Source organism: Pongo pygmaeus, chromosome 12 (genome assembly GCF_028885625.2).
Source record: "Pongo pygmaeus isolate AG05252 chromosome 12, NHGRI_mPonPyg2-v2.0_pri, whole genome shotgun sequence".
NCBI classification, from domain to species: Eukaryota; Metazoa; Chordata; class Mammalia; order Primates; family Hominidae; genus Pongo; species Pongo pygmaeus.
Window position 1 is genome coordinate 102,105,307 of NC_072385.2, and position 27,692 is coordinate 102,132,998.

General features: G+C 40.2%; 1 long non-coding RNA gene across 1 annotated transcript; it reads left to right on the forward strand.

The window, feature by feature from the left end:
• Positions 1 to 9,887: 9,887 nt before the first annotated feature.
• On the forward strand, positions 9,888 to 19,196 carry LOC129026905 (uncharacterized). Its single transcript, XR_008498044.1, has 4 exons — positions 9,888 to 10,056; positions 18,662 to 18,793; positions 18,907 to 18,914; positions 19,102 to 19,196. It is a non-coding gene; the product is annotated as an uncharacterized LOC129026905 (long non-coding RNA).
• The last annotated feature ends 8,496 nt before the right edge of the window (positions 19,197 to 27,692 follow it).

The following is a 27,692-nucleotide window of genomic DNA, read 5'->3' on the forward strand; positions in this document are numbered from 1 at the left end:
TCAGAGCCTCTGCTCCTCACTAAAAGAGGAAGTATAATATTTTACCAATAGAGATGTGGTGAAGAGTGAGAGAAGTGATCTCTGGGAGAGTGCCTGGGCCAGATGATTCATAAATGATTATTTAGGGCCCTCTCCTTTACCTTGAAGAATAGCCAGGGTTGACAGTTTAGGATGCAGACACATAATTTGTTTCAGTGCTTAAGCCAAGTCCCATCTCCCCTTTGCTCCTTCTGCTCCTGTACCCTCTCCTGCAGTGTGAATGAGAGAAGTTCTCTTCTTTTGATATACAGGTTTGGATAGAGGTAGCCAGGAGAGTGACCTGTCTGTCTTCTTTCTTGCTGTCCTGTGTCCTTGGTCTTGTTTACAGAAGGCTGTAGCTTCAGTGCTCTGGCCAAGCCAGGCTCTAGTGTTGAGTCATCATGACTGAGATAACATGGGGTGAGTTGACAAGCTATGTGGGGTGCCCAGAGCTGGTGTTTTCAAATTCTTTTGAACTGCTTTAGAGAGGGCACCAGCCTTGGTTTAGGCAAACTTCCTCCCCATGACAGTCAGACTTCTCCTCTAACCTTCTAGATGTGCTACGCTCTGTCAGGGCAAGGAGTGTGGTCTGGATGTCTGATTCTAAGAGGAAGTGCTTCTGTTCTTGCTTTCAGTTCTGATTCTGTCTTTAAACTTCAGGTTTTCTTTTTCCAGGGGGATTTAAATTATGTTACAAGCTTGCTGTAGGCCAAATGCTTTATATCCATTAACCCGCTTAATTCTTACAATGGCCCTGCAAGATCTCATTTTACGGATGAGAAGATTGAGACTTTAATAGCTATTAGGACTCGTGCAAAGCAACATAGTGACAGTACTATTGAAGCCCAGATACGTTTTACTTGAAAGCTATTAAATATTTTCTCTCTCAACTGTGTTTACCTTCTTCCCCCTTAATGCCACAGCCTTGCAGGAGAGGTATCCTGGCCTGGGGCAAGTACTAATTTAAAGGATTAATTTGCCCAGTAAATCCCAAGATGGGTTCTCTTTCTCTAATGGCCTCATGCCTAAGATGTCATTATAAAAACTTTGCCAGCTGGGAAAAGATGCAAAGGACTCCATAGCATCAATGAGTACAGCATGCACTCATAAAACTGGTGCTTTAAAAACAGCTACATTTTACTGAGAGAATTAAATAACCAAAAATCAAGGCTAAGTCTTGCAATTAAACAAATGGAGCTGCATTAATTATCTATGAACCGTATTCTGACGAGGTCTTCGGTTCTAAGATTTTGAAGGAAGCAAGAAGAGTACAGTATTCAGTGTTCTATGAGACAGATGATCCAGTCTTCTCAAGTTAGAAGGTCTTTTTGGGAAAAGTTATGATAACTGAATTATTTTATGGTTTTGCTATTTAAAAAACTCTTTTAAGCCTACAGAGCAGAACAAGCTGGCTCATCTCTGAGCACCAGGGCTAGATCAAAAGTGCATCAACTTTTTTGAAACCAAAACAAAAACAAACATAAATGATATTTCTTCTAAAACTGAAAAATAAAAATTAATGGGGAATAGTCTGGAAGATGGAGTAAAAAGAAGGACAATTGGATTTTTTTTTTTTTTTTTTTGAAACAGAGTTTCACTTTGTTGCCCAGGCTGGAGTGCAGTGGCACGATCTCAGCTCACTGCAACCTCTGCCTCCTGGATTCAAGCAATTCTCATGCCTCAGGCTCCTGGTTAGCTGGGATTACAGGCGCCTGCCACCATGCCTGGCTGTTTTTTTTTTGTTTGTTTTTTTGTTTTTTTGCATTTTAGTAGAGATGGGGTTTCACCATGTTGGCCAGGTTGGTCTTGAACTCCTGAGCTCAGGCAATCTGCCCATCTCGGCCTCCCAAAGTGCTAGGATTACAGGTGTGAGCCACTGCACCCAGCCAGTTTTTTTAAGAATTGAACTTTCATTCAGAATTTGAACTCAGTGTTAATTGAATCTGTTTGAATTTTCATTCAAATGTAAAGGTCTGGTCCCAGGACTAGAAGAGTTACTGTAACATTCTATGAAAGACTCTCTTCTGTTATTCACACTTAAGTTTAGCAATTGGTGCAACAGTATTCTCTTGATAGTCTGAATGGATGTAGAAGCGTGCATGGACAGACAGTGAGTATAAACTGTTAGCCTCACCCAGAAATAAGCTTAGAACTCACTGCAACAAATACAAATCTTATCTAACAAAGCATCTGGGGCTTAAGGTGGCTTTTTAATTTCAAGGAGTATTCAACATGGCATACTTCTATTGTCTTAGAATTTATTTATTCTTTTAGCTGTTTAAAACATTGAACAGATGAGAACACTGAGGCCCAATATGACAACACAAACTCCTCTAGTTGGCTAACTTTAGCTGTGGGTTTAATCTGTGACTGTCAAGTAACTTGATTCTGTAGCAGCTGCAGAACAACCAACATAGGCTTTGGAGTCAGGTTCTATTTATATTTGTGGCCTTTGGAAATGCATTCATAATTCTTAAAATTTATTGTACATACAAATAACATGGGGATCTTGTTGAATGCAGATTCTAATTCAGGAGGTCCAGGATGAGGCCTGAGATTCTGTATTTCTAACAAGTTCTCAGATAATGCTGATGCTGGGGGCATCTAGGACCACACTTTGAGTATCAGAAAATTATCCAAACCTTAATTTTCTCATCTGTAAAACAGGGACAGTGATGACTACCTGGGAAGATTATTGGCAGCATTAAATGAGTCTATGAGGTGAAGCATCTGACATATAGGAGGATTGCCACAAATATAAATGTGCCTACTCTTCCCTTTCACCTATTTTGTTTCTACTTAGCTCAACAGTTTGTTCAACTCTTTATGAAAGTTTTCTCAGCCCATTTTCACTGGGGTCATTTCCATATTTGTGTGGCATAATCAGGTTCATGGCAGAAAGGCATGTATGGTTCACTAAGAGCTCATCTTTGTCCTCTTTCCTGAAATCAGTGTTTTATGTTAAATCCAATGTTATATGGAAAATCTAAGCCAAATGTGAATGTTCAAAATTGAGTTGATGTGCAAGTTGCTCAAAATAGCTTTAAACCTTTACTTAACCATTAACAAAAAATTATTATTTGGGATCACAAAACAAAACCCAATTGTATTCTTATAAGAAACACTTTTATTTATTTATTTATTTATTATTTTTTGAGACAGTCTTGCTCTGTCGTCCAGGCTGGAGTACAGTGGCGCAGTCTTGGCTCACTGCAACCTTACCTCCTGGGATCAGGTGATTCTCCTGCCTCAGCCTCCTGAGTTGCTGGGATTACAGGCACGTGCCACCAGGCCCAGTACAACACACACAAAAAAATACAATAACTTTTGTATTTTTAGTAGAGATGGGGTTTTGCCATGTTGGCCAGGCTGGTCTTGAACTTCTGGGCTCTAGTGATCTGCCTGCCTGGGCCTCCCAAAATGTTGGGATTACAGGCGTGAGCCACCACGCCCAACCTAATTTTTGTATTATTAGTAGATATGGGGTTTTGCCTTGTTGGCCAGGCTGGTCTCAAACTCCTGGCCTCAAGTAATCTGCCTATCTTGGCCTCTCAATGTACTGGGATTATGGGCATGAGCCACCACGCCCCGCCAAAAAACACTTTTAAAATAAATGGTTTCAAAATGGTTAGAAATAAAAGAATGTGCAAAAGCATACCAGGCAATTCAAACATAAGCCAAATGAGGATTCTAATCTTAATATCAGACCTGTTAGAAATCAATTCACAAACTGTTCCATAAAGTAAATGAGAAAGAAACACTTCCTAGCCCATCCTCTGAGGCCAGTATTATCCTGATACCCAAGCCAAAGATATCACAAGAGAAGAAAACTACAGGTCAGTATCCATTAGGAATGTAGATGCAAACATCACCCTCAACAAAATACTAGCAAACAAAAGAGAATTCTACACCATAATCAATAGGGATTTATCCCATGAATGCAAGATTGGCTTAACGTTTGAAAATCAATTAATGTCATATACCACATTAATAGAAAAAAAGGACAAAATCACATGATCATTTCAATAGATGCAGAAAGAGCATTCAATAAAATCCAGTACCTTTCAAGATAAAAATACTACAGATAGAAGGGAAATTCTTCCAACTTGTCAAAGGGCATCTATGAAAGACCTATAGTTAATGCTACATTTAATAGTGAAAGAGTGCTTACTTTCCCTCTAAGATCAGGAACAAAACAAAGATGTCCACTCTCATGACTTCTATTTAACTTTGTAGTAGAGGTTCTAGCCAAGGTTAATTAGGCAAAAAAAAAAAAAAAAAAAAAAGAAAAGAAAAGCATACCAGCACGGCACATGTATACATATGTAACTAACCTGCACATTGTGCACATGTACCCTAAAACTTAAAGTATAATAATAATAATAATAAAAAGAAAAGAAATAAAATACATCTGGACTGGAAAGGAAGGAGTAAAACTATCTCTAGTTTTACTTTACAAAAGTAATGACATTGCAAATGTCATGATCATGTCTATAGAAAATCTAAAATAATCCACTAAAGACCTATTAGGACCAATAAATAATTTCAGCAACATTGCAGGATGCAAGATCAATATAATAAATCAATTGCATTTCAATACATTAGCAACAAACAATCTGAAAATGAAATTCAAGAACAATTTCTTTTATATGGCATCAAAAAGGATAAAATACTTAGGAATAATTTTAACAAGAAGTGTAAGACTTGTTTACTAAAAACTACAAAACATTGTTGAAAGAAATGAAAGATCTGAATAAATGGAAAGACATTCTATGTTCATGGATTGGGAGACAATATATTAAAATATCAGTACTCCCTAAGTTGATCTATGAATTAAATGCAACCTCTATCAAAATCCCAGAAATTGACAAGCTTATCTTTAAATTCATGTGGAAATGCAAGGAACGTAGAATAGCCAAAACAATCTTGAGAAGAATGATACAATTGGAGTACTCACACTTGCAATTTCAAAACTTACTACAAAGCTGTAGTAATTAAGACAGTACTGCCATAAAAATAGACATGAAGATCAATGAAATAGAATTTAGAATTGACCATAACTTTTTTTTAACTTATGTGACACTGAGAATTTTGTTAGCAATGAATGTGACACTGAGAATTTTGTTAGTAATGGCATTTTTGTATTTGACACTAGAAAACTTAAAGACAATAATATGCCCCATCCCACCCCTATATATATCAGGCTTTTTGGTGTGAAGTTAACACATATTTTTTTATTATTATTATTATTATTTTACTTTAAGTTCTAGGGTACATGTGCACAACGTGCAGGTTTGTTATATATATATACATCTGCCATGTTGGTGTGCTGCACCCGTTAACTCATCATTTACATTAGGTATATCTCCTAATGCTATCCCTCCCTGCTCCACCCACCCCCTGGCAGGCCCCAGTGTGTGATGTTCCCCACCCTGTGTCCAGGTGTTCTCATTGTTCAATTCCCACCTATGAGTGAGAACATGTGGTGTTTGGTTTTCTGTCCTTGCGATAGTTTGCTGAGAATGATGGTTTCCAGCTTCATCTATGTCCCTATAAAGGACATGAACTCATCCTTTTTTATGGCTGCATAGTATTCCATGGTGTATATGTGCCACATTTTCTTAATCCTATCACTGATGGACATTTGGGTTGGTTCCAAGTCTTTGCTATTGTGAATAGTGCCTCAATAAACATACATGTGCATGTGTCTTTATAACAGAATGATTTATAATCCTTTGGGTAGATGCCTAGTAATGGGATGGCTGGGTAGAATTGGCCCTAACTTTTATGCTCAATTGACCTTTGAAAAAGAGACCAAGACAATTCAACTGGGGGAAATAATAGTTCTTCAACTAATGGTGTTGGGGAAACTGGATATCCACAGGCAAAAGATTTAGATGCTAAAAAAAATAAAGCCAGTAAATGCTAAAATAAAAAGTTGAGGAAAGTCCTTTGTAACTTTGGAGTGGAGAATGACTTTTTATTATGACTAGAAACCTAGAAGCCATAAAAGATTGATAAATTCAATTATTTTTGAAAATGCAAGCAAATCCCACCACAAGTAAGGCTTAGAGACAAATGATACTTGGGAAAAATTGTTGCAAGTCATATCAGAAAGGATTAATTTTCCTAAATATATAAAGAGCTCCTGAAAATTTCACTTCTAATAAACACTTAATACAAGTTTACTTGTACCCACGTGAAATGGCATAGGAACAAAGGATTGGAAATAAATTATCAAATGGAATGTATTTTGGCAGCTACAAAAAAGAATAGCAAGACTCTACATGGATATGGAAATGTCACTAAGTTACATTGTTAATTGAGAAAAAGAGTGCATAAATAACATTTGTCTATTTGTATAAAATGGAAGAAAAATAAGATTGTATATTTGCATTTGCTTTTTTATGCAGAAGGATACACAGGAAATTAATAATAGTGGCTTACCTGTAACGGTGAGGACTGTATGGTACAAGTGGATAGATGGGAAATGGGGTAGAAGAAGGAGAATTTATTATTTATTATTTTTTGAGATGAAAGTGTTATGTATTTAAATATTACATTGAATTTTTAAAAAGAGCTCCAAACTACTTTGTATTCTACTTTTAAATTTTTCAGACTTAAACAAATAGTGCTTTTTCAGTCAAGCAGCAGGGCTCATGGCTGCCCCTGCATCTCCACTCCCTGACTGCATCTCTGCTGGCTCGTCTCCTCACTCTCAGGCTGGTGCAACCCCGATCCCCACCTTGACCTGCTTTTCTGGTCTCATTTCTTCTGTTCCTCCCTGCTCTTCAAAAGTGTATGCTGTAGCACCAACTCTACTAAAAACCTGTCCCAAACATACACACACACACACACACACACACACAGGCACATGCACACACACGTGCATGCACACACACACAGGCACACGCACACACACACATGCACAGGCACATGCACACACACACAGGCAAATGCACACACACGTGCATGCACACACACAGGCACATGCACACACACGCACACACACAGGCACATGCACACACACACGTACACACACAGGCACATGCATACACACAGGCACACGTGCACACACACACACACACTCATTCCTCTCACTCCCTTCCACTATGCCAAGCTCTTTTGTGCTTTTGAGTCTTTGCTCACACAGAAAAAGCCAGTGTGGAAGATCTCAAAGGTCAGTGTATCAATAACCCATTTCTTAAAAAAAAAGTTTTTATTTTTCCCTTCGAGATAATTCAAGCTTGCCCAAAGGCCTAGCTGTCATCTCTAGCAAGCCCCAGCTAGATGGCCCTGGTACTTTCTCCCACTCTCTTTTTCCTCTGTGTTAGTATCCTAGGGCTGCCATGACAAGTACTACAAAATGAGTGGCTTAAAACAATAGAAATCTATTTTTTCATAGTCTAGAAGTCTGAAACCCAGGTGCCAACAAGTTTGGTTCCTTCTGGAGGCTCTGAGGGAGAAACCATTCCGTGTCCGGGATGGCAATAGTAGCCTTAAAATGCTGACCTCTGTAGACATCCTTGAAGCAAGTGATGGCCATGTGTCCCAGGTCTGGCAATGAAAAAATATAGACAGAAGTTTGCTGAGTGCAAGACCTAGGAAATCTGTTATTTTCCTAAAAACAAAGGATAGGCTCAACTAACATAAGTTTGCCCTTCACTCTTCCTACTCCCTCTTGATTGCACTGTGGATGTGATGTTTGTAAATATAGCAGTTATCTTGTGGGCATGTTGCAGAGAACAAGCCACGGGTGGCTGAACAAAGACGGGTAGAAGAAGTCTCGTTCTTTGATGGGTTAAAGGAGCTACCATGCCAACCCTGGCAGTCCACAACTGACTTGGTTTGTCTTTCTTTTTTTTTTTTTTTTTTTTTTGAGAGGGAGTCTTGCTCTGTCTTCCAGACATTGTGTCCGGAATTGGTGGGTTCTTGGTCTCACTGACTTCAAGAATGAAGCCATGGACCCTCACGGTGAGTGTTACAGCTCTTAAGGTGGCGCGTCTGGAGTTTGTTCCTTCTGATGTTCGGAGTTTCTTCCTTCTGGTGGGTTCGTGGTCTCGCTGGCTCAGGAGTGAAGCTGCAGACCTTCGCAGTGAGTGTTACAGCTCTTAAGGCGGCCCGTCTGGAGTTGTTCCTTCCTCCCTGTGGCCTCGTGGTCTCGCTGGCTTCAGGAGTGAAGCTGCAGACCTTCGTGGCGAGTGTTATAGCTCATAAAAGCAGTGTGGACCCAAAGAGTGAGCAGTAGCAAGATTTATTGCAAAGAGCAAAAGAACAAACCCTCCACGGTGTGGAAGGGGACCCCAACGAGTTGCCACTGCTGGCTCGGGCAGCCTGCTTTTATTCTCTTATCTGGCCCCACCCACATCCTGCTGATTGGTAGAGCCCAGTGGTCTGTTTTGACAGGGCGCTGATGGGTGCGTTTACAATCCCTGAGCTAGACAGAAAGGTTCTCCACGTCCCCACTAGATTAGCTAGATACAGAGTGTGGACACAAAGGTTTTCCAAGGCCCCACCAGAGTAGCTAGATACAGAGTATTGATTGGTGCATTCACAAACCCTGAGCTAGACACAGGGTGCTGATTGGTGTGTTTACAAACCTTGAGCTAGATACAGAGTGCCAATTGGTGTATTTACAATCCCTGAGCTAGACATAAATGTTCTCCAAGGTCCCACCAAAGTAGCTAGATACAGCATGTCCATTGGTGCATTCACAAACCCTGAGCTAGACACAGGGTGCTGATTGGTGTATTTACAATCCCTGAGCTAGACATAAAGGTTCTCCACGTCCCCACCAGACTCAGGAGCCCAGCTGGCTTCACCCAGTGGGTCCTGCACCGGGGCTGCAGGTGGAGCTGCCTGCCAGTCCCGCGCCCTGCGCCCGCACTCCTCAGCCCTTGGGTGGTCCATGGGACTGGGCGCCCTGGAGCAGGGGGCGGCGCTCATCGCTCATCGGGGAGGCTCGGGCCTCACAGGAGCCCATGGAGGTGGTGGAAGGCTCAGCCATGACGGGCTGCAGGTCCCGAGCCCTGCCCAGCGGGAAGGCAGCTAAGGCCCGGTGAGAAATCGAGCGCAGCGCGGTCGGCCGGCACTGCTGGGGGACCCAGTACACCCTCCACAGCCGCTGGCCCAGGTGCTAAGCCCCTCATTGCCCGGGGCTGGCAGGGCCGGCAGGCTGCTCCGAGTGCGGGGCCCGCCAAGCCCACGCCCACCCGGAACTCCAGCTGGCCCGGAAGCGCCGCGCGCAGCCCGGGTTCCCGCTCGCGCCTCTCTCTCCACACCTCCCTGCAAGCTGAGGGAGCCGGCTCCGGCCTTGGCCAGCCCAGAAAGGGGCTCCCACAGTGCAGCGGTGGGCTGAAGGGCTCAAGTGCCGCCAAAGTGGGAGCCCAGGCAGAGGAGGCGCCCAGAGCGAGCGAGGGCTGTGAGGACTGCCAGCACGCTGTCACCTCTCAGCATAATCTTGGCTTACCGCAACCTTTGCCTCCCAGGTTCAAGCGATTCTCCCTCCTCAGCTGAGGCTACAGGCATGCGCCACTGTGCTCAGCTAATTTTTGTATTTTTAGTAGAGACAGGGTTTCACCATGTTGACCAGGCTGGTCTCGAACTCCTGACCTCAGGTGATCCACCTGCCTCGGCCTCCCAAAGTGCTGGGATTACAGGTGTGAGCCACTGCGCCTGGCCTTTTTTTTTTTTTTAATTGAGATGTAGTCTCACTCTGCCGCCCAGGCTGGAGTACAGTGGCGCCATCTTGGCTCACTGCCACCTCCGCCTCCCAGGTTCAACCAATTCTCCTGCCTCAGCCTCCCAAGTAGCTGGGATTATAGGCGCCCACCACCATGCCTGGATACTTTTTTTTTTTGTATTTTTAGTAGAGACGGGGTTTTGCCATATCGGCCAGGCTGGTCTCCACCTCCCGTGATCCGCCTGCCTCTGCCTCACAAAGTGCTGGGATTACAGACCTGAGGCACCGCGCCTGGCCTGAAGAATCTTTTCAAGTGCAACAGGGAGAGGGATGGTTGTATCAGAATGTTTTCAACTGTAAGTATTCAAGGTAGTTGGAAACAGTAAAGAAATGTCTTACCTCACAAGAAGTCCCAAGATAGAGTGGCTCCGGGGTCAGTTAATTCAGTGACTCAAAGATGTTATCAAGGGCCCAGTTTTTTTTCATCTTCCACTCTGCTATTTTCAGCATGTTGACTACTCTCTCTCTCTTTTTTTTTCTGTTTGCTCCCTTTGTGGTTGTAAGAGGCTACTGAAGATCCAGGCCTCAGTGAGATATGACAATATCCAGTGGAAACGGAGTGAATGTCACTTTTCTTGCATTTTTTTAAACCAGTAACTAAAACCTTTCACAAAAGCCATGTCACACTTCATGTCTTTTTGTCCTAATCCAAGCATTGGCAAGAAGAATTAATTCATTTGTTCACTCTTCATATATTTATTGAATGTCTATTATGTGTCGCTAGAGCTAGGAAACCTCAGATGGCAAAACAGGTAAAAATCATACAGCTTATATTCTAGTGGGAAGAGATAAAAAAGAACCAAATGGGTAAAGTGGTGATAAATATTATTGGGATAAAAGTGCAATGGGAAAGGGAGATAAGTCATGCTGGTTAGGTAGCAGTAGGGAAGATACCAGATAATTGGGTTTCACCAGTGGGAAAATATCGCCTAGGGCTGGAACTGAGGCTAAAGATCACCACACCTGAAGCAGATGGTCCCTTGGAAAAGGAAAGTGAATAAAAATGAGGTTCTCTTAGGAAGAATAAAGTGAGAGACAGTTGTTAGATAGGCAATTACCAGTAAGGGCAAGCTATGGAAGTTGTGGGACACAGTGCAAAATGAAAATGCAGAATTGTTATTCAAAAATTAGGAAAAAGTATCACTCTTGGACAAAAATATAACTGTCTTTTTACTTTCAGTCTTTTTGTTGACCTGTTATGATGGTTTTAATTTGCTATTTAATATCTTTATAGGTAAAGAAAAATTGAAAATTTAAATTATTAGCATGTATTTTATTACTCATTTTGATAGTGTATAATGCCTGTTTTATATGCAAACATAAGAACATTTAACTAATATGTGGAATCACCAAAACTATAGTTCCTATTTTTGTGGCTCCTACATGGATACACATTTTATTCTTACTAGAAAAGTGGAAATGATGCACAAAACAAACTCAATTGTCTTTTTTCATTTCCTTTTTTTTAAATTTTATTTTTGAGATGGAATCTGGCTCTGTTGCCCAGGCTGGAGTGCAGTGGCACAATCTCGCCTTGGCTCACTGTAGCCTCCACCTCCTGGGTTCAAGTGATTCTCCAGCCTCAGCCTCCTGAGCAGCTAAGATTACAGGTGCACGCAACTATACCCGGCTAATTTTTGTATTTTTACAGAGATGGAGTTTCACCATGTTGACCAGGCTGGTCTCAAACTCCTGACCTTGAGTGATCTGCCCACCTTGGCCTCCCAAAGAGCTGGGATTACAGGCATGAGCCACCGTGCCCGGCCTTATTTCTTTTCTTTCTTTCTTTCTAAAATTATACTTTAAGTTCTAGGGTACATGTGCACAACATGCACGTTTGTTACGTATGTATACATGTGCCATGTTGGTGTGCTGCACCCATTAACTCGTCATTTACACTAGGTATATCTCCTAATGCTATCCCTCCCCCCTCCCCCCATCCCATGACAGGCCCCAGTGTGTGATGTTCCCATTCCTGTGTCCAAGTGTTCTCACTGTTCAGTTCCCACCTATGAGTGAGAACATGCGGTGTTCGGTTTTTTGTCCTTGCGATAGTTTACTGAGAATGATGATTTCCAATTTCATCCATGTCCCTACAAAGGACGTGAACTCATCATTTTTTATGGCTGCATAGTATTCCATGGTGTATATGTGCCACATTTTCTTAATCCAGTCTATCATTGTTGGACATTTGGGTTGGTTCCAAGTCTTTGCTATTGTGAATAGTGCTGCAATAAACATACGTGTCCATGTGTCTTTATAGCAGCATGATTTATAGTCCTTTGGGTATATACCCAGTAATGGGATGGCTGGGTCAAATGGTATTTCTAGTTCTAGATCCCTGAGGAATCACCACACTGACTTCCACAATGGTTGAACTAGTTTACAGTCCCACCAACAGTGTAAAAGTGTTCCTATTTCTCCACATCCTCTCCAGCACCTGTTGTTTCCTGACTTTTTAATGATTGCCATTCTAACTGGTGTGAGATGGTATCTCATTGTGGTTTTGATTTGCATTTCTCTGATGACCAGTGATGATGAACATTTTTTCATGTGTCTTTTGGCTGCATAAATGTCTTCTTTTGAGAAGTGTCTGTTCATATCCTTTGCCCACTTTTTGATGGGGTTGCTTTTTTCTTGTAAAATTGTTTGAGTTCTTAGTAGATTCTGGATATTAGCCCTTTGTCAGATGAGTAGATTGCAAAAATTTTCTTCCATTCCATAGGTTGCCTGTTCACTCCAGTAGTAATTTCTTTTGCTGTGCAGAAGCTCTTTAGTTTAATTATATCCCATTTGTTAATTTTGGCTTTTGTTGCCATTGCTTTTGGTGTTTTAGACATGAAGTCCTTGCCCATGCCTATGTCCTGAATGGTAATGCCTAGGTTTTCTTCTAGGGTTTTTATGGTTTTAGGTCTAACATTTAAGTCTTTAATCCATCTTGAATTGATTTTTGTATAAGATGTAAGGAAGGGATCCAGTTTCAGCTTTCTACATATGGCTAGCCAGTTTTCCCAACACCATTTATTAAATAGGGAATCCTTTCCCCATTTCTTGTTTTTGTCACGTTTGTCAAAGATCAGATGGTTGTAGATGTGTGGTATTATTTCTGAGGGCTCTGTTCTGTTCCATTGGTCTATATCTCTGTTTTGCTACCAGTACCATGCTGTTTTGGTTACTGTAGCCTTGTAGTATAGTTTGAAGTCAGGTAGTGTGATGCCTCCAGCTTTGTTCCTTTTGCTTAGGATTGTCTTGGTAACGTGGGCTCTTTTCTGGTTCCATATGAACTTTAAAGTAGTTTTTTCCAATTCTGTGAAGAAAGTCATTGGTAGCTTGATGGGGATGGCATTGAATCTGTAAATTACCTTGGGCAGTATGGCCATTTTCATGATATTGATTCTTCCTATCCATGAGCATGGAATGTTCTTTCATTTGTTTGTGTCCTCTTTTGTTTCGTTGAGCAGTGGTTTGTGATCCTCCTTGAAGAGGTCCTTCACATCCCTTGTAAGTTGGATTCCTAGGTATTTTATTCTCTTGGAAGCAATTGTGAATGGGAGTTCACTCATGATTTGGCTCTCTCGTTTGTCTGTTGTTTGTGTATAAGAATGCTTGTGATTTTTGCACATTGATTTTGTATCCTGAGACTTTGCTGAAGTGGCTTATCAGCTTAAGGAGATTTTGGGTTGAGACGATGGGGTTTTCTAAATATACGATCATGTAATCTGCAAACAGGGACAATTTGACTTCCTCTTTTCTTAATTGAATACCTTTTATTTCTTTCTCTTGCCTGATTGCCCTGGGCAGAACTTCCAACTCTATGTTGAATAGGAGTAGTGAGAGATGGCATCCCTGTCTTGTGCCAGTTTTCAAAGGGAATGCTTCCAGTTTTTGCCCATTCAGTATGATATTGGCTGTGGGTTTGTCATAAATAGCTCTTATTATTTTGAGATATGTCCCATCAATACCGAATTTATTGAGAGTTTTTAGTATGAAGAGCTGTTGAATTTTGTTGAAGGCCTTCTCTGCATTTATTGAGATAATCCTGTGGTTTTTGTCTTCGGTTCTGTTTATATGCTGGATTATGTTTATTGATTTGGGTGTGTTGAACCAGCCTTGCATCCCAAGGATGAAGCCCACTTGATCATGGTGGATAAGCTTTTTGATGTGCTGCTGTATTCGGTTTGCCAGTATTTTATTGATGATTTTTGCATTGATATTCATCAGGGTTATTTGTCTAAAATTCTCTTTTTTTGTTGTGTCTCTGCCAGGCTTTTTTGATGCTGGCCTCATAAAATGAGTTAGGGAGCATTCCCTCTTTTTTCTATTGATTGGAATAGTTTCAGAAGGAATGGTACCAGCTCCTCCTTGTACCTCTGGTAGAATTCGGCTGTGAATCCATCTGGTCCTGGACTTTTTTTTTGGTTGGTAAGCTATTAATTATTGCCTCAATTTCAGAGCCTGTTATTGGTCTATTCAGGGATTCAACTTCTTCCTGGTTTAGTCTTGGGAGGGTGTATGTGTCCAAGAATTTATCCATTTCTTCTAGATTTTCTAGTTTATTTATGTAGAGATGTTTATAGTATTCTCTGATGGTAGTTTGTATTTCTGTGGGATCTGTGGTGATATCCCCTTTATCATTTCTTGTTGCGTCTATTTGGTTCTTCTCTCTTTTCTTCTTTGTTAGTCTTGCTAGCGGTCTATCAATTTTGTTGATCTTTTCAAAAAACCAGCTCCTGGATTCATTGATTTTTTGAAGGGATTTTTGTGTCTCTATCTCCTTCAGTTCTGCTCTGATTTTAGTTATTTCTTGCCTTCTGCTAGCTTTTGAATGTGTTTGCTCTTGCTTCTCTAGTTCTTTTAATGGTGATGTTAGGGTGTCAATTTTAGATCTTTCCTGCTTCCTCTTGTGGGCATTTAGTGCTATAAATTTCCCTCTACACACTGCTTTAAATGTGTCCCAGAGATTCTGGTATGTTGTGTCTTTGTTCGCATTGGTTTTAAAGAACATCTTTATTTCTGCCTTCATTTCGTTATGTACCCAGTAGTCATTCAGGAGCAGGTTGTTCAGTTTCCATGTAGCTGAGTGGTTTTGAGTGAGTTTCTTAATCCTGAGTTCTAGTTTGATTGCACTGTGGCCTGAGAGAGAGTTCGTTATAATTTCTGTTCTTTCACATTTGCTGAGGAGTGCTTTACTTCCAACTATGAGGGCAATTTTGGAATAAGTGCGATGTGGTGCTGAGAAGAATGTATATTCTGTTGATTTGGGGTGGAGAGTTCTGTAGATGTCTATTAGGTCCGCCTGGTGCAGAGCTGAGTTCAATTCCTGGATATCCTTGTTAACTTTCTGTCTCGTTCATCTGTCTAATGTTGACAGTGGGGTTTTAAAGTCTCCCATTAGTATTGTGTGGGAGTCTAAGTCTCTTTGTAGGTCTCTAAGGACTTGCTTTATGAATCTGGGTGCTCCTTTATTGGGTGCATATATATTTAGGGTAGTTAGCTCTTCTTGTTGAATTGATCCCTTTACCATTATGTAATGGCCTTCTTTGCCTCTTTTGATCTTTGTTGGTTTAAAGTCTGTTTTATCAGAGACTAGGATTGCAACCCTTGCCTTTTTTTGTTTTCCATTTGCTTGGTAGATCTTCCTCCATCCCTTTATTTTGAGCCTGTGTGTGTCTTTGCATGTGAGATGGGTCTCCTGAATAAAGCACACCAATGGTTCTTGACTCTTTATCCAATTTGCCAGTCTGTGTCTTTTAATTGGAGCATGTAGCCCATTTACATTTAAGGTTAATATTATTATATGTGAATTTGGTCCTGTCATTATGATGTTAGCTGGTTATTTTGCTCGTTAGTTGATGCAGTTTCTTCCTAGCATCGATGGTCTTTACAATTTGGCATGTTTTTGCAATGGGTGGTACCGGTTGTTCTTTTCCATGTTTAGTGCTTCCTTCATGAGCTGTTGTAGGGCAGGCCTGGTGGTGACAAAATCTCTCAGCATTTGGTTGTCTGTAAAGGATTTTATTTCTCCTTCACTTATGAAGCTCAGTTTGGCTGGATATGAAATTCTGGGTTGAAAATTCTTTTCTTTAAGAATGTTGAATATTGGCCCCCACTCTATTCTGGCTTGTAGAGTTTCTGCCGAGAGATCAGCTGTTAGTCTGATGGGCTTCCCTTTGTGGGTAACCCAACCTTTCTCTCTGGCTGCCCTTAACATTTTTTCCTTCATTTGAACTTTGGTGAATCTGACAATTATGTGTCGTGGAGTTGCTTTTCTTGAGGAGCATCTCTGTGGTGTTCTCTGTATTTTCTGAATTTGAATGTTGGCCTGCCTTGCTAGGTTGTGGAAGTTCTCCTGGATAATATCCTGCAGAGTGTTTTCCAACTTGGTTCCATTCTCCCTGTCACTTTCAGGTACACCAATCAGATGTAGATTTGGTCTTTTCACATAGTCCCATATTTCTTGGAGGCTTTGTTCATTTCTTTTTACTCTTTTTTCTTTAAACTTCTCTTCTTGCTTCATTTCATTCATTTGATCTTCAGTCACTGATACCCTTTCTTCCACTTGATTGAATCAGCTGCTGAAGCTTGTGCATTCATCACGTAGTTCTTGTGCCATGGTTTTCAGCTCCATCAGGTCATTTAAGGATTTCTGTACACTGGTTATTCTAGTTAGCCATTCATCTAATCTTTTTTCAAGGTTGTTAGCTCCTTTGCTTTGGGTTCACACTTCCTCCTTTAGCTCAGAGAAGTTTGATCATCTGAAGCCTTCTTCTCTCAACTTGTCAAAGTCATTCTCTGTCCAGCTTTGTTCCATGCTGGCGAGGAGCTGTGTTCCTTTGGAGGGGTAGAGGTGCTCTGATTTTTATAATTTTCAGCTTTTCTGCTCTGTTTTTTCCCCATCTTTTTGGTTTTATCTAGCTTTGGTGTTTGATAATGGTGATGTACAGATGGAGTTTTGGTGTGGATGTCCTTTCTGTTTGTTAGTTTTCCTTCTAACACTCAGGACCCTCAGCTGCACATCTGTTGGAGTTTGCAGGAGGTCTACTCCAGACCTGTTTGCCTGGGTATCAGCAGCAGAGGCTGCAGAACAGTGAATATTGCTGAACAGCAAATGTTGCTGCCTGATCATTCCTCTAGAAGCTTCATCTCAGAGGGGTACCTGGCCGTGTGAGGTGTCAGTCTGCCCCTACTGGGGGGTGCCTCCCAGTTAGGCTACTCAGGGATCAGGGACTCACTTGAGGAGGCAGTCTGTCCGTTCTCAGATCTCAAACTCCGTGCTGCGAGAACCACTACTCTCTTCAAAGCTGTCAGACAGGGACATTTAAGTCTGCAGAGGTTTCTGCTGCCTTTTGTTTGGCTATACCCTGCCCCCAGAGGTGGAGTCTACAGAGGCAGGCAGGCCTCCTTGAGCTGCAGTGCGTTCCACCCAGTTTGAGCTTCCCGGCTGCTTTGTTTACCTACTCAAGCCTCAGCAATGGCGGGCGCCCCACCCCCAGCCTCGCTGCTGCCTTGCAGTTCGATCTTAGACTGCTGTGCTAGCAAAGAGGGAGGCTCTGTGGGCATGGGACCCTCCGAGCCAGGCACGGGATATAATCTCCTGGTGTGCCGTTTGCTAAGACTGTTGGAAAAGCACAGTATTAGGGTGGGAGTGACTCGATTTTCCAGGTGCCATCTGTCACAGCTTCCCTTGGCTAGGAAAGGGAATTCTCTGACCCTTTGCACTTCCTGGGTGAGGCGATGCCTCGCCCTGCTTTGGCTTACACTTGGTGGGCTGCACCCACTGTCCTGCACCCACTGTCCGACAAGCCCCAGTGAGATGAACCCGGTACCTCAGTTGGAAATGCAGAAATCACCCGTCTTCTGCGTCACTCACGCTGGGAGCTGTAGACTGGAGCTGTTCCAATTTGGCCATCTTGCTTCTTTTTTTGAGACAGAGTCTTGCTTTGTTGCCCAGGCTGCAGCTCACTGCAACCTTCACCTCCTCGGTTTAAGTGATTCTCCTGCCTCAGGCCCCTGAGTAGCTGGGATAAGAGGTGCATACCACCATGCCTGGCTAATTTTTGCATTTTTAGTAGAGATGGAGTTTCACCATGTTGGTCAGGCTGGTCTCGAACTCCTGACCTCGTGATCCGCCCACCTCAGCCTCCCTAAGTGCTGGGATTACAGGCATGACCACCACGCCTGGCCTTATTTCATTTCTTAATAGGTGCATGTTCTTCCCATAGTTTCTACTTGTTATTTATTGATAAGTAAGGAAGTTACAGAAAGGAAAAGAAATTATGGCCTGTCCTATCTTTCCCTTTCTTTCTATGTTATTCATTTCCAGCATAAGTGGTTGGCTAATATAGGAAAGTAACATGAATAAGAAAGGAAATGGTAGGATTTCTTGATTGTGTTTCTTAGAATGTCTTTGTCTTCTTTCTGCATTTATAGCAGGATTTGGTTTGAATGTAAAGTTTGGGGGTTTCAGTGCTCCCGTTACTCAGTCATAGATGTAACACATTTACCTTGTACTTCGTATGAGTCTCCGTAAGCTCTTACATGCTGTGGGTCCAACTGAACCCTGTGCTCATGGGGCATTGCTTTTTCCAAATTTTAGATTTCTGAGCAAAATAAATGCTACATTTTTAAAGCTATGAAATTTTGTGGTGGTTTGTTATGTAGTGATAGTAACTGGAATATATACCAAAATAGGTCTGTACCTTTGAAAATGTAATCTCCTGTCATGACTCTCAATAACGAAAGTGATGTTACATTAGAATCAACTGGGTCACATTTTCAAAATATAGCAAAAGTCCATGACAGTATATTCTATGATAACATGAATTTGGATATAACAAAATTGACTTCTGTCCTCCACCCCACCTTGTTCTCAAAATCCCCATCATATTTAACTTGGAGAAGAAAACCACCACCTAGAGTGCCAAACTGCAACAGAGACCTAGACAGATTCAGATTGTGCCACTGGAGCCCTGGAATTACCAGTTGGATTGCTGGATAGACTCACTCTGTTAATTTATTTAATCTTGTATCAAGGTAATACTAAATTTTTTGTTATTGAATATTTTGTACCCAACTTATTATGTTACAGTGGGGTTTTATGTATGGCTGACCGAATCAATCTTTCCAAATTCATTTCCTCTTCCTAGATCCACAGGTAAACTACATTTTCCAGGGCCTTTGAGTCAGTGTGTGGCAGTATGACTAATTCTTGCCAATAGAATGTAAGCAGAAATGAGATGACATTTCCAGTTGAGACAGTTAAGAATGAATGTGCCTTCTCATTTTTTTTCTCCCCTTGTTGTCAACTGGATGGCACATTGTTGAAAATAGGGGATGCCCAGCATGGAAGAAGACTGAACCATCACTTAGAGGAGAGCTGCTTACCCCTCACTGGGTTGTGGCATGAACAATAAATATACTTTTAAGATACTGAAATTTGGGAGTTTTAATTTTCACTAGAGCATAGCCTAGTCTATATAAGGAATTTAAAGGGGATTGCTGCTGTAACCCTAAAATATGTTATTGGCTTAATAGTTGAATACTGGAGAGTGAGGAAACTGATATTCGGGGCTGCAGAGATGGCAGATCTATGGTATAGACTGGTAAAGTATTTGGTACAACTGTTTCCTGTAATATCTTTGGAAGTAGGCCATGGCCCTACTGAGCCAGCAGCTCTGGGGGATATGACTATAAAGAGCCAAAATGTTATTGCATGTTGGTTTCCATTTGCTGCATTTTGGGAAAGTATTACAAGAAAGAGATGAGGTTAGGAGATAATTGGCTGGTGTAACCAGAAATAAAAGAAATAAAGAGACTCTAAAAATTTGGGGCATTGAAAGTTTGGAAAAATCCAACAGCTTCTAGACTCCCAAATGTAGGTAATAAGACAGAGACAAAGTCCTTGAACGACAGGCAAAGATTAGGTTAAGAACATAGCTATTCCATTCAAGGTTGATATCCTCAAGGTAACCTGTTTTTATTTATTTCAGAGAAAGAGATATGATGAGGGAAGGAGAAAAAAGAAACACAGTTTTGAGAAAGAACTTTGGTTTCTTATTTATTTTATTTTATTTTATTATTATTATACTTTTAGGGTACATGTGCACAATGTGCAGGTTAGTTACATATGTATACATGTGCCATGCTGGTGTGCTGCACCCATTAACTCGTCATTTAGCATTAGGTATATCTCCTAATGCTATCCCTCCCACCTCCCCCCACCCCACAACAGGCCCCAGAGTGTGATGTTCCTCTTCCTGTGTCCATGTGTTCTCATTGTTCAATTCCCACCTGTGAGTGAGAACATGCGGTGTTTGGTTTTTTGTCCTTGCGATAGTTTACTGAGAATGATGATTTCCAATTTCATCCATGTCCCTACAAAGGACATGAACTCATCATTTTTTATGGCTGCATAGTATTCCATGGTGTATATGTGCCACATTTTCTTAATCCAGTCTATCATTGTTGGACATTTGGGTTGGTTCCAAGTCTTTGCTATTGTGAATAATGCCGCAATAAACATACGTGTGCATGTGTCTTTATAGCAGCATGATTTATAGTCCTTTGGGTATATACCCAGTAATGGGATGGCTGGGTCAAATGGTATTTCTAGTTCTAGATCCCTGAGGAATCGCCACACTGACTTCCACAAGGGTTGAACTAGTTTACAGTCTCACCAACAGTGTAAAAGTGTTCCTATTTCTCCACATTCTCTCCAGCACCTGTTGTTTCCTGACTTTTTAGTGATTGCCATTCTAACTGGTGTGAGATGGTATCTCATTGTGGTTTTGATTTGCATTTCTCTGATGGCAACACGCTACCTGACTTCAAACTATACTACAAGGCTACAGTAACCAAAACAGCATGGTACTGGTACCAAAACAGAGATATAGATCAATGGAACAGAACAGAGCCCTCAGAAATAATGCCTCATATCTACAGCTATCTGATCTTTGACAAACCTGAGAAAAACAAGAAATGGGGAAAGGATTCCCTATTTAATAAATGGTGCTGGGAAAACTGGCTAGCCATATGTAGAAAGCTGAAACTGGATCCCTTCCTTACACCTTATACAAAAATTAATTCAAGATGGATTAAAGACTTAAACGTTAGACCTAAAACCATAAAAACCCTAGAAGAAAACCTAGGCAATACCATTCAGGACATAGGCATGGGCAAGGACTTCATGTCTAAAACACCAAAAGCAATGGCAACAAAAGCCAAAATTGACAAATGGGATATAATTAAACTAAAGAGCTTCTGCAGAGCAAAAGAAACTACCATCAGAGTGAACAGGCAACCTACAAAATGGGAGAAAATTTTCACAACCTACTCATCTGACAAAGGGCTAATATCCAGAATCTACAATGAACTCAAACAAATTTACAAGAAAAAAACAACCCCATCAAAAAGTGGGTGAAGGACATGAACAGACACTTCTCAAAAGAAGACATTTATGCAGCCAAAAAACACATGAAAAAATGCTCACCATCACTGGGTTCTCATTAATGTAAGGCATGGGTTCATTGCAAACATATCATTCTTTGAGAAAATTATATTGCCACATAATCCAAACTTGGAGTGTTTCAGACTTAAAACAACCTTTAGGCTCCTAAAGGTCCACATGCAGGAGAAGTAGGCTATAAAATTTGTCCAGTCCCCAAGAAGGATAGGACATACACCTTCAGATGCGGGAAACAAGGAGAATAGGTTAGTTGGGCGTAGTGGTGCACACCTGTGGTCCTAGCTATCAGGAGTCTGAGGTGGGAGGATTGCTTGAGCCCAGGAGGTTGAGGCTGCAGGGAGCCATGTTCATGCCATTGCACTCCAGCCTGGGTGACACAGCGAGAGACCCTGTCTCAGACAACAACAATAGCAACAACAATAACAACAACAAGCCAGGAGAATAGAAAAGATAGAATCTCTCACAGCGCTGATCCAGGGACAAGAGAAAATGAGGAAATCCTTCCCAGGGAGCGAAAAACAGGGGCTTAATAGAATTTCTTCCACAGGGCAGAGATAGGTATCTACCCAGAGGATTCCACAACTGCTATGAACTAGTGATTGTTGTGTATCTTTCATTTTTTTCCTTTTTCAAATGGAGTTTTAAAAATTGGCAAAAATTTTATACACTGTGGAATGGCAAAATCAAGCTAATTAGCATATTCATTACCTCACATACTTTTATTTTTTGGTAATTGGAACACTGAACATCTACTCTCAGCAATTTTCAAGTGCCTAACACATTGCTATTAACTGTAGTTCCCCATGTTGTGTAACAGAGCTCTTGAACTTTTTCATCCTAACTGATACCTCCCCAATCCCTTTCTTCTCAGTCTCTGGTAATCCCCATTGACTTTCTGCTTCTGAGTTTGACTTTTTAGAAATGTATGTATGTAGATATTTATTTTTATACAGTTTTAAAAGTAACCTTATAATGTTGTTCTCCTCATTTTCAAAGGAACACTTGAAAATTTTGTTTTTAATATTTAATGTTTATGGGTACATAGTATATAAATATGGCATATGTGAGCTATTTGGATGCAGGCATACAATGTGTAATAATTACTAGGGTAAATGGGATATCTATCACCTCAAGCATTTATTCTTTGTGTTACAAATAATTCAATTATACTCTTTTTTTTCTTTTTGTTTGAGACAAGATCTCACTCTGTCACCCAGGGTAGAGTGCAATGGAATGATCTCGGCTCACTGCAACCTCCACTTCCCAGGTTCAGGCAATTCTTCCACCTCAGCCTCCCAAGTAGCTGAGACTACAGGTGTGTGACACTGTGCCCAGCTAATTTTTTATTTTTTAGTAGAGACAGGTTTTCACCATGTTGGCCAGGCTGGTCTCGAACTCCTGACCTCAAGTGATCTACCCACTTTGGGCTCCCAAAGTGCTGGGATTACAGGCACGAGCCACCATGACTGGCCTCAATTATACTCTTTTAGTGATTTTAAAATGTACAATTAAATTATTGACTATAGCAACTTTGTTGTGCTTTCAAATACTAGATCTTATTCATTCTTTCTATTTTTGTTTGTACCTGTTAAACATCCCCCCATCCCCCAACCTCCCCCACTACTCTTTCCAGTCTCTGGTAACCTTCATTCTATTCTCAATCTCCATGAGTTCAATTGTTTTGATTTTTAGCTCCCACAAATGAGTGAAAACAAAGTTTGTCTTTCTGTGCATGGCTTATTTCACTTAATATAATGACCTCCACAGCTCTATTCACAAATGACAGGATCTCATTCTTTTTTATGGCTGAATAGTACTCCATTGTGTATATGCAGCACATTTTCTTTTTCCATTCATCTATTGATGGACACAGGTTGTTTCCAAATCTTGACTGTTGTGAATCGTGCTACAATAAACATGGGAGTGCAGATATCTCTTTGATATACTGATTTCCTTTCTTTTGAGTATATACCTAGCAGTGGAATTGCTGGATCATATAGTTCTATTTTTAGCTTTTTGAGGAACCTCCAAACTGTTCTCCATAGTGGTTGTACTAATTTACTTTCCCATCAACAGTGTACAAGGATCCCCTTTTCTTCACATTCTTGCTAGCATTTGTTATTGCCTGACTTTTGGATAAAAACAATTTTAACTGAGGTGAGATGAGATCTCATTGCAATTTTTTTAAAAAATAGAGATGGGGTCTTGCCATGTTGTCCAGGTTTTTCACAAACTCCTGGGCTCAAGAAATCCACCTGCTTTGGCCTCCCAATCTTGTCTGGGATTACAGACGTGAACCACTGTGCTGGCCCATTGCAGTTTTGATCTGAATTTCTCTGATGATCAGTTATGCTGAGCACCTTTTCATATACTTGTTTGCTATTTATATGTATTCTTCTGAGAAATGTTTCATCAAATATTTTGCCCATTTTAAATTGGATTATTAGATTTTTTCTTATAGAGTTGTTTGAACTCCTTGCATATTCTGGTTATTAATCCCTCGTCAGATGGTTAGTTGCAAATATTTTCTCCCCCTGTGCATTGTTTCTTCACTCTACTGATTATTTTCTTTGCTGTGCAGAGGCTTTTTAACTTGATACAACCCCATTTGTCCATTTTTGCTTTGATTGCCTGTGCTTGTAGGATATTACTCAAGAAATTATTTGCCCACTACAATGTCCTGGAGAGTTTCTCTAATGTTTTCTTACAGAGGTTTCATAGTTTGAAGTCTTAGATTGAAGTCTTTAATCCATTTTGATTTGATTTTTTTGTTTGCTTGTTTTGAGACAGTCTTGTTCTGTCACCCAGGCTGGAGTGCAGTGGTGCATTCTTGGCTTACTGCAACCTCCACTTCCTGGGTTCAAATAATTCAGGTGCCTCAGCCTCTCAAGTAGCTGGAATTATAGGTGCCTGCCACCATGCCCAGCTAATTTTTGTATTTTTAGTGTGGACAGGGTTTTGCCATGTTGGCCAGGCTGGTCTTGAACTCCTGATCTCAAGTGATCCACCCACCTTGGCCTTGCAAAGTGCTAGGATTACAGGCTTGAGCCACCATGCCCAGCTGATTTTATTTTATTTTTTTAATAGCAAGTGATAGGAGTCTAGTTTCATTCTCCTGCATATGGATATCCAGTTTTCGCAGCAACATTTATTGAAGAGACTGTCCTTTTCCCAGTGTATGTTCTTGACACCTTTGTTGAAAATGAGTTCACTGTAGATGTATGAATTTGTTTCTGGGTTCTCTATTGTGTTCTATTGCTCTGTGTGTCTATTTTTATGCCAGTACCATACTGTTTTGGTTACTATAGCTGTGTAGTCTAGTGTGAAGTAAGGTAATGTGATTCCTCCAGTTTTGTTAGTTTTGCTCAGGGTGACTTTGGCTCTTCCGTGTCTTTTGTGGTTCCATATAAATTTTAGGATTTTTTTTTATTTCTGTGAAGAATGCCATTGGTATTTTGATAGGAATTGTATTGAATCTGTTGATTACTTTGGGTAGTATGTATGGACATTTTAACGATATTGATTCTTCCAATCCATTAACATGGAATATCCTTCCATTTTTTTTGTGTCCTCTTCAATTTTTTTCATCAGTGTTTTATAGATTTCATTGTAGAGAACTTTCACTTCTTTGGTTAAGTTAATTCCCAAGTATTTAATTTTATTTGTAGCTATAGTAAATGGGGTTATTTTCTTGATTTCCTTTTCAGACTGTTTGCTGTTGGCATATAGAAATGCTAATGATTTCCGTATGTTGATTTTGTATCCTGCAACTTTACTGAATTTGTTTATCAGTTCTAATAGTTTTTTGGTAGATGACTTCTTAACAATTTTACATATAAGTGAGATTGTGTAGTATTTGTTTTTCTGTACCATGTTTATTTCACTTAAGTGAAATAAACGTAATATATTAAGTAAAATAAACATAATGAAGTGTCTTCATTATGTTAGGTTCATTCACATTGTCACAAATGACTGGATTTTCTTTAAGGCTGAGTACTATTCCGTTGTGTATATATATCACATTTTCTTTATCCATTCATCCATTGATGAACACTTAGGTTGATTTTATATTTGGCTATTGTGAGTAATGCTGCAAAGAATATGGGAGTTTAGACATCTTTCATGATTTCATATCCTTTGGCTATATGCCCAATAGTGGGATTGCTGGATCATGTGGTAGTTCTAGTTTTAATTTTTCGAGTGATCTCTATGCTGTTTTCCATAATGGCTGCACTAATTTACATTCCCAGAAATAGTGTGCAAGCATTCATTTTTCTTTATATTTTTGTCAACATTTGTTATCTTTTGTCTTTTTGGTAACAACCATGTTAACAGGTGTGAGGTAATATCCCATTGTGGTTTAATTTGCATTTCTGTGATGATTAATGATATTGAGCATTTTTTTCAAATACTTTTTGGCCATTTGTATGTCATCTTTTGGGAAATGTCTATTTGTATCCTTTGTCCATTTTAAAATTGATTTATTATCTTACTGTTGTGCTCTTTGAGTTCCTTATAGGTTTTGTATAGTAACCCCCTTATTAGATGTATGATTTGCAAATATTTTTTCCCATTCTATACAGTGTCTCTTTACTCTATTGATTGTTTCCTTTGTTACATGGAAGGTTTTTAGTTTGATGAAATTTCATCAAATGGAATTTTAAAAAAGTTTTTCTTTTAAGATAATTTTAGATTTATAGAAGAGTTGTAAAGATGGCACAGACAAGATGTATTTCTTTTATATAGCTTTTCTTAGTAATGAACATTTTACATAACCATGGTGTATTTATCAAGACTAATAAATTAATATTGGTACAACACTATTAACTATAGACTTTATTCAGATCTCATTAGGTTTTCACTAATGTCTTTTTTTTTTTGGTGTCAGGATCCAATGCAGGATGGCATGTTGCAATGTAGTCAACATGTCTCCTTAGTGTACTTCAATCTGTGTCAAGTTCTTGGTCTTTCCTTGTTTTTTATGACTTTGACTATTGAAATTAATGGTTAGATTTTAGTAGAATGTTCCTCAATTTGGAGTTGTCTGATGTTTTCTCATGGTTATCTTGGAATTATGGAGTTTCAGAAAGAATAACACAGAGGTAAAGAGCCCTTCTCTTAACATCATACCAGAAGGTACACGATGGGTGATTTTATTGCAGTTATCCTGTCCCTGTACCACCATTATAAATTGGGTGTGGTGGGAGAGAAGATAATTTGTGTTTTTAGATTTTAATTTGTGAGATCATGAGGATCTTCCTCCAGATTTGATGGAAAAGCTAGCATACCACTGGATGCTGGATCTTGAGCTGGATGCAATGACTGGATGTCACTTTAGAACGTTTCTCTTGACAAGGGAGTGAGAATGTTCTATGTAAGAATGGAAGTGTGAAACAGCTTCTGGTTACCAGAAGGGCAGACCATGGCAGAAATGGACTAGGTTTTCACCATATATATTTCCTCTTCTTGGACACATGGTGAAACAACGTTTCTCAGCTTTCTTGTATCTATGTGGGGCCATAAGAACAGTTCTTTTCAATAGAATATGATTTGGAATGATTTGTCACTTCTGGTTTCAGATAATTAAGAGGGAGTGCCTTCTATGCCCTCTCCCTCTCACCCTCTCGCCCTCTCATGCCAAATGGATGCTGAGGGCTTCCTTGAAACTATGAGTTGAAGGTGGTAGAGCCAGAGACTGCAAAGAGGCCTGTACTTTGAGGACAACTTGGCGAACAGTCCACGCCTATGATATGAGAAAGAAGTAAGCCTTTATTGTGTTAAGACACTGAGATTTGAGGTTTATTTATTTTAACAGCATAGCTCAACCTGTCCTGACTAATACAATATACATACCTATCCTGCAGTATTATATGCCTTAGGTGGTATAGGAACATATGTATTTTTAAAATCTAATCACGTGATTCTTCTTCTCTTTCATCCCTTATTCCCATCAACCCCCTTATTTCTACACATTGGTTCAGTTTAAGAAACATAATACATCAGATCTATTTCAAAGGTCAACTTAGAAGGGAAATGTTTCAATTGAGAGGAAGATGTTAGCTGAGAATGAAAGGCTGTTTTAGATGGCAAGTTCAAAGAAAGGAGACTACTATGAAAAGGTAAAACATCCTCCCTCCCTCCCTCCCTCCCTCCCTCCCTCCCTTCCTTCCTTCCTTCCTCTTACTTTGGATTTAATTTTCTCTTCTTTTTCCTGTTTCCTAACTTGGAAGCTTAGATTGTGGATTTTAGGTCTTTCTTCTTTTCTAATGTATGAATTCAATGCTATACATTTCCCTCTAGGCACTGTTTTCACTGCACCTCACAAATTTTGATATGTTGTATCTTTATTTAGTTTAAAATATTTTAAAAATTCTCTTGAGATATCTTCTGTCACCCATGTATTAGTTGGAATTGTGTTGTTTAGTCTTCAAGTAACTTGGGATTCTCCAGCTATCTTTTTGTTATTGA